Below are 7,417 nucleotides of genomic sequence, written 5' to 3' on the forward strand. Positions count from 1 at the left end.
GTTAATAGATTTTCCCTGTCAGGAAAATCTGTCCTGGCTTCTATGATTGGTTCTCTCTTTCCTGGGCTTCTCTCCTTTGCTTCTTTTTCCTGCCTTCAGGGGCTCCGGAGGATGAAAGGAGCCCCTCTTCTCTGGGACAGTCGCCCGAGTATTGGGCGATGTTAGGGGAAAATATTTCACCCTGAACTAGATGAGGTCTTAGATCGCGGCTTTTCCAAACAGCATTTTCTTTAAGGTGCGAAAAATGAAAATAAAATCCCGGAAACATATTCTAATGAGAAACAAAACTTTTAATACAAAAATAATAAAATAAAGAAATAAACAAATCTATCTAATTGTTACATTTTGCAAGAGCAGTTTGTCTACCAGCTTCCTGGCAGACGGACAAAGATCAAAAGGGAAGAAGTCTCTGGAATGTGTGAAGAGCAGGCGCAGTACATCATTGTCAGATAAGACCTTATGACCTGCGCAGTAACTCTTTCAGTTCAGCTATTCAGTTCAGGCTAGCAAACAATTTAACACAGTGACAGGCGATGCTCTCACATCCCCTGCAGCCCTTCTCTTCCTCAGACCGGACATTCTCGGTCCCTTCATCGATCATCCCCCGGTTCAGCCTCCGGACACCCCACCCTCTTCCTTGCTCTTCTCTGCCCACTGAGGGAGTCGCCTTTAGCGATGGAGGCCGAGGGGGTTGGGGGAGCTGACAGCGGAGCCCCCAAAGCTGTTCTGACTTTAAAGCCTGTTTTCCAATGCAGAGCCCCACTTTGTTCTTGGAGGGGGGGGGGGAGGAATACTTGCCAGGCGGAGTCCTGGGAGGGACGAAGGTTCTCTCTGAGGGATCGAGAGACGGGCAGCTCTGGGACTGCCGCATCCCACCCTCGGGCAACGTCTCCTCTCCGAAGTGTTGGTCAGCCCAGCGCCCTTCCTCTCCGGCGCAGCGCAACCTGGAAGGCGAGGAATCCAGGCGGCTTTTGTTGAGCCCATTTCTGGAGCCCAGAGTGGCTGAGTGAGTCTCCCCCTCCGCGTAAAGGTCCCGTGTGCCCTCAAACCCCCCTTAGGCAGCCCGACCGCCCGGGACGCTTCTCCCCCTGGTAGATCCGGGCGGCCACGCTCGCCCGCCCGCCCGCCGTGGGTCCCCAGGCCTCCTTCTCTATGGGGCCCCCTCAGGCTCTGCAATGGGAGCCCCGACCTGGCGCTGGAGGGAAGAGGCGCAGACCCCCCACGCACTCCGATCCTGCATCCGCCTGGGAGAAATCCACTCTTCTCTCGCCCGCTGCGCTCCTTCTGACCGGCAGCTGCTCGCTGAGAAGCGAATGGAGGGAGGGGGCGAGGGGAGCTGCGCCCAAGGCCAGACGCCCCCTTTCCCCCCCCACCTTTGTGGGCGGCGGCTGGGCTGAGTCCCAGGGGCTCCCGAAGCCCTCACCCCCATGTCCGATCTCGGGGTGGGGTTACTGGGAAGTTGCAGCAGGTGTGGGGAGGGGTGATTGGGGGAACTGGGCCCTTCTTCACTCCCAAAACTGTAGGCAGCAACATCTGGAGAAGGAGGGGCTTCCTCTGCCTTGGGAGAAAAATGAAGAGGTGGCAGCTGCCCAAATTAAGGGGGGGGTGTGAAGTCTGTCTTTTGCTCCAGTTGAGGCGGACCCGGTTCCTCCCTTTCAGACCTTCTGACTCTGGGGATGTGCCCCTTCACGAGATCCCTTCAGTCCCCGGAGACCCTCCCTTCCTCGGTCAAACCTCTCCGACTGGCCGTCCCTCTGGATCCCTTCCCATTCAACTGCGGCAGGGACCTCGGTCTAGCCGGGGAATCATTGGTAGCTCCTGTGTAAGAGCTGCGTAAGGGAACGTCACAAATATGCTGCAGACACCTGGTGGCAGGTGAGGAGGGAGGAAAAGTCCATGGACAAGAAAGAGGGGAGGGAGGGGGAGAGGGAGAGGGGAAGAGGGGGAGGGAGGGAAATCAATTCCCAGAATCCCAGAGAGCTGCAGGGGGTCCCTTCTGAAGAGGGCAGCCTTCGGATTTCTTTGATCTCGGAAGTTTGAGCAGGTCAGGCTGAGTCTTCTTCAGTTATTTGTAGTTACAAAATCATCCAAAAACAAGGGAAGTTGACGGGGGTGTCTTCCTGTTAGATATTAGCATATATCGCAGTAAGTCTCCTCTCTGGTCCGCCGCTACGGCGGGAAACAGGTATCGTTCTGATTGGTCGAGAGGCGTACCCGATTCCTATAAAAGGGGAACCCTCCGACCACAGAGCAAGCTGGATCACTACTACTACTAATAAAGAGCTGATAAGTCACTACGTGTCCGCAGTCTGTTCTCTCGTTGCCCAAATCTAACATTGGCGACGAAGGTGAGATCGAGAGACAGATAGGACGAAGAAAGCTACTTCAGGATCCCAGGATTCGATCCAGCCCAGGAATTCGGCAGAAATTCCGGCAGCCATCTCAGGACACCGCAGCGCGGCAAATTCGAACGAAGAGAAGATGGCGATGCACACTCCCCCCGCTCCATTCGACCCGATGAACGACGAATGGGAGGCATACATGATTCATTTCGAGTGTTTTCTCGAAGCGAACGAATACACGGGGATAACCGATGCCCGAAAGAAGAATATCTTCCTCAGCTACTGTGGGCGAGACGTTTTTAACACGGCCAGAGACCTCTCCGAGACTACTCCGATACAAGCGGTATCATGGACGGCGTTACAACAGACTCTACAAACTCATTATGCGCCAAAACCTTCCCGCCACGTTTGCCGCCAGGAATTCAACACGCGGAACCAGAAGGCGGGAGAATCAATCAACCAATATGTTGCAGTTCTACGTAAAGCAGCGACTCATTGCGAGTTCAGGGATCTGGACGAGCAAATCCTGGCAAGACTTGTGTGTGGGTTAAAGGACATTTCGCTACAAAAAAGACTATTGGCCAATCCGAATTTAACCCTCCAAATAGCACTCAACGAAGCAAGAGCATCCGAGTCAGCAGAAAAATCGTCGGAAACGATACAACGAGGGTTCAACGTAAGCCAGCCAGCACCCAGACACACCAGAGTCCACTACGAGGACACCGATCCAGACTACGAGGGTTCCGAGTTCGAGGACAGTCACCTGATGCGGAGCAGTCACATGAGACCTGGCGGTAGACCCGGATTCCATTTGCCGCCCTGCGCAAGCTGCGGAGGGAATCACCCCCGGTCTACCTGCCGGTTCAGGAACGTTGTATGTTCACACTGCAACAAACTTGGGCACATCGCACGAGTGTGCCGGAGCGAAGTCCCTGCCTTCCCACGGCAACCTCCAATGTACCGCCAACAGAAGCCCAACCCAGGGGCTTGGCGAAATCAAAAAGGGCGCCCAGAGAGAAATCCACAAGTGTTTACCCAGAGAGAAAATTCCCATAGAGCTGAAAGGGCGTATTCCCAGAGAGATTACACACAAAGAGCTGAGAGAGCGTTCTACCAAGACGCTCAACGAGAGTTTTGTCAGGATACTGATGCTGAGATAGAGTTGACCCAGAGTGAAGAATTGCCAACCTATCTCACCACAATAAGTCAGGTCCGCACCAAGCGGCCTAAAAAGCTGAAAGTCACAGTCCTCTTGGAGGGCTCTCCTTGCGAGCTGGAAGTTGACACAGGATCGTCCTTGACGATCATTTCATGGGCCTCCATGAAAAAGGCTATCCCTAGCCTCAAAAAGAGCCAACTACCCGCACCAGACATCCTGCTACGAGACTACCAGGGGAACCGAGTCCCCATCGTGGGCCAAGGCACGTTCCAAATTCGATTCAAGGACATCATAGCCCAGCTGCCCGTGACCATCGCCAGCGCGCCGTTACAGAACCTTCTAGGACTAGATTGGTTTGAAGCCCTGGGGTTAGAAGTAACCGGGATCAACGCCATGGAGAACAGCAGCGCTGATCAGATTTTTAAGGAGTTCGAGGATGTGTTCAGCCCCGGTCTTGGTAAGTACGTGGGTAAACCAATCTCATTCAATTTAGACCCCAAAGTGGCGCCAATCCGACTTAAACCGAGACGAGTGCCTTTTGCACTCCACCCAAAAATAGATAAAGAGATCGATAAGTTAGTTGAGCAAGGAATCCTTGAGCCGGTGGATCATGCGCGTTGGGAAACTCCCATTGTGACCCCAGTTAAACCAGACGGGTCAGTCCGCATCTGCGCGGACTATAAATGCACAATTAATGTCACGCTACAACAAAGCGCATATCCTGTGCCAGTAGTACAACACTTATTGCATTCGTTGGGGCCAGGAAAGATATTTGCTAAATTAGACATGGCACAAGCTTACCAGCAGTTGCCCGTGGATAGCGCCACAGCGGAGGCCCAAACTATAGTGACGCATAGAGGAGCATTCAAATGCAACCGGCTACAATTCGGTGTGAGTATTGCTCCAGGTCTGTTCCAGAGCGTCATGGAACGGCTTTTGCAAGGGATACCGGGAGTCGTCCCCTATTTCGACGACATCTTGGTGTCCGCTGCAAACGAGGAGCAACTATTAAAAAGAGTCAGAACTGTTTTGACCAGAATCAGAGAAAAGGGCCTCCGCCTCAAAAAGGAGAAATGCCAAATTAACGTGCCTAGCGTAGAATTCCTGGGATATAGAATCGATGGTCAAGGAATACACCCCACTTCAAAGAAAATTAAGGCGATCCAGGACGCCCCCACACCACGAAATCAGACCGAGTTGCAGGCTTTCCTCGGACTACTTAACTTCTACAGCGTTTTTCTGAGACAGAAGGCGACCATTGCTGAGCCATTACATCGACTACTCCAGAGGAATTCAACATGGAGATGGGGACGATCCGAAGCAGCAACTTTTGCCGGGGTAAAGCGCCTACTCACCACCGACTCGCTGCTCGTGCAATACAGCCAGACGCTACCGCTGGTATTGACCTGTGACGCATCCCCATTCGGAGTCGGCGCAGTCCTTAGCCACAGGATGCCAAACGTGAACAAAGCACCCATCGCTTTCTACTCCAGGACTCTTTCATCGGCCGAGAGGAATTACAGCCAGATGGACAGAGAAGCGTTAGCTGCTGTAGCTGGAGTAAAACGTTTCCACGAATACCTCTACGGCCGCGATTTTGAACTGATTACAGATCATAAACCACTGTTGGGACTTTTGGCGGGAAACCGCCCCACACCAGTCTCCCTTTCTCCACGCATGACCAGGTGGACTGTTTTCCTGGCCGCGTATTCATACAAGTTAATTCATCGACCGGGCTCCACTCTTGGACACGCAGACGCTCTTAGCCGTTGCTCACTTCCGGACCTCTTGCCAGACCCCACTCCCGAGGTACCGGTATTGTTAATTGACTGTTTGGACTCTGGACCGGTTTCTTCCTGCGACGTTGCCAGATTCTCGGCTAAGGACAATATAATAAAGCAAGTTCAAACCTGGGTTTGGAGGGGGTGGCCGAAAGGGAACGTGGGCCCGGAATTCAAGCTATTTTGGGGGAAACGAGATGAGCTTTCAGTGTTGCAAGGTTGTTTATTGTGGGGGGATCGAGTTGTTATTCCTTATGCGTTACGTAGAAATGTATTAGAAGCGTTACATGTGGGGCATCCGGGGATCGTTAGAATGAAGGCGTTAGCAAGAAGTTACGTTTGGTGGCCCAACATGGACAAAGAAATAGAGGAATGGGTGGCCACTTGTGATCCATGCCAGGAATCGAGACCCGCACCCCCGGAAGCGCCCGCCACTGAATGGGAGAAGCCTAAAGCACCCTGGTCGCGAATACACATCGATTTCGCAGGACCAGTCCAAGGTCAGACTTTCCTTATAGTTGTGGACGCATACTCCAAATGGCTAGAAGTAGTCCTAATGACTTCAACCACGGCAGAGGCAGTCATTAAGGTTCTACGGCGATTTTTCGCCACTCATGGCCTGCCCGACCTCCTGGTCTCCGATAATGGGCCCCAATTCACGGCCATGCAATTTGAAACGTACTTAGCAGGTCAGGAAATTCGGCATGCCCTCGTTGCACCATTCCATCCGGCATCGAACGGACAGGCGGAGAGAATGGTGTGATCCGCAAAAGAGGCCCTTGCTAGGATGGGTCCAGGTGATTGGCAAACACGCATCGACCATTACCTCCTAATTCAGCATATTACCCCCAGCGCAACGACGGGTAGGAGCCAAGCTGAACTACTCATGGGCCACCGTCTACGGTCTCACCTGGACCGTCTTCACCCAAATTACTCTGCCACATCGCCCCCAGACTCAACAAGCAAAATTCGGAATTTTAGCATAGGGCATTCAGTATACGCCCACAACTATGCAGGGGAACATTGTGGATGCCGGCAAGGGTCATTGGCATCACAGGTCCACGATCATATTTGCTAGAGCTTGAAGATGGACAAAATTGGAAACGGCACATCAATCAACTACGAGGTCGCCTGACACACTCAGACCTACGGGCTGCAGACGAAAATTATCTGCCAGCACAAAGTCAGCCATTGGAGAACCCCAACACAGAGAATCGGGACACCTGCGAGCCCAGGGTAGAACAAGAGGTCGAAGGCGAAACCAAACAACGCCAAAGCAACGAAAACCAACAGACCCCCGAACGCGAAACAGAAAAAGCAACCGATCCTGAAACCACTCTTAGTCAACCAGAACTGCGGCGTTCCACCCGTGTAAGGCAAACACCCACTTATCTTAAGGACTATGTAACAAACCGGAATGCTCCGTCGAAGAGGGGAGGGGTGTTAGATATTAGCATATATCGCAGTAAGTCTCCTCTCTGGTCCGCCGCTACGGCGGGAAACAGGTATCGTTCTGATTGGTCGAGAGGCGTACCCGATTCCTATAAAAGGGGAACCCTCCGACCACAGAACAAGCTGGATCACTACTACTACTAATAAAGAGCTGATAAGTCACTACGTGTCCGGAGTCTGTTCTCTCGTTGCCAAAATCTAACACTTCCCCTCCCCCTCCCCTCCCCCTCTCCTCCCCCTCCTCTTTCAATCCCCCTTTCCCTTCCTGTTACATCAACTCACACAGACTTCATGCAAATTCCTAATTCTCCAGGATCGCCTGGAAGAGGCCCTTGGACAGGAGATTAAAGGGAAACGCCACGGAGAGAAATGGACACTCAACCTAGACTCAGACACACAGGGATGGATGGATGGATGGATGGGTGGATGGATGGATGGATAGTAAATAGCCCCCCACGCTCCCCTTTTGCCTTGCCCAAACATACAGCCTTCGCGCAGCCCTTGCCTGTCTCGTGCACCTGGGGAACATCGGAACAAGGCACAGCAGGCCAGTGGTGGGATTCAAATAATTTAACAACTGGTTCTGTGCTCCAATGATGATTTAATGTATAAAAAAACCGATATTAAGTCTTATTTTGGAGGGGATGCCTTACTTTAAAGCAGGCGGTGGTGTCTGCGCATAA

The sequence above is a fragment of the Natrix helvetica genome (genome assembly GCF_964273705.1).
Source record: "Natrix helvetica genome assembly, chromosome: 5".
Lineage (NCBI taxonomy): Eukaryota > Metazoa > Chordata > Lepidosauria > Squamata > Natricidae > Natrix > Natrix helvetica.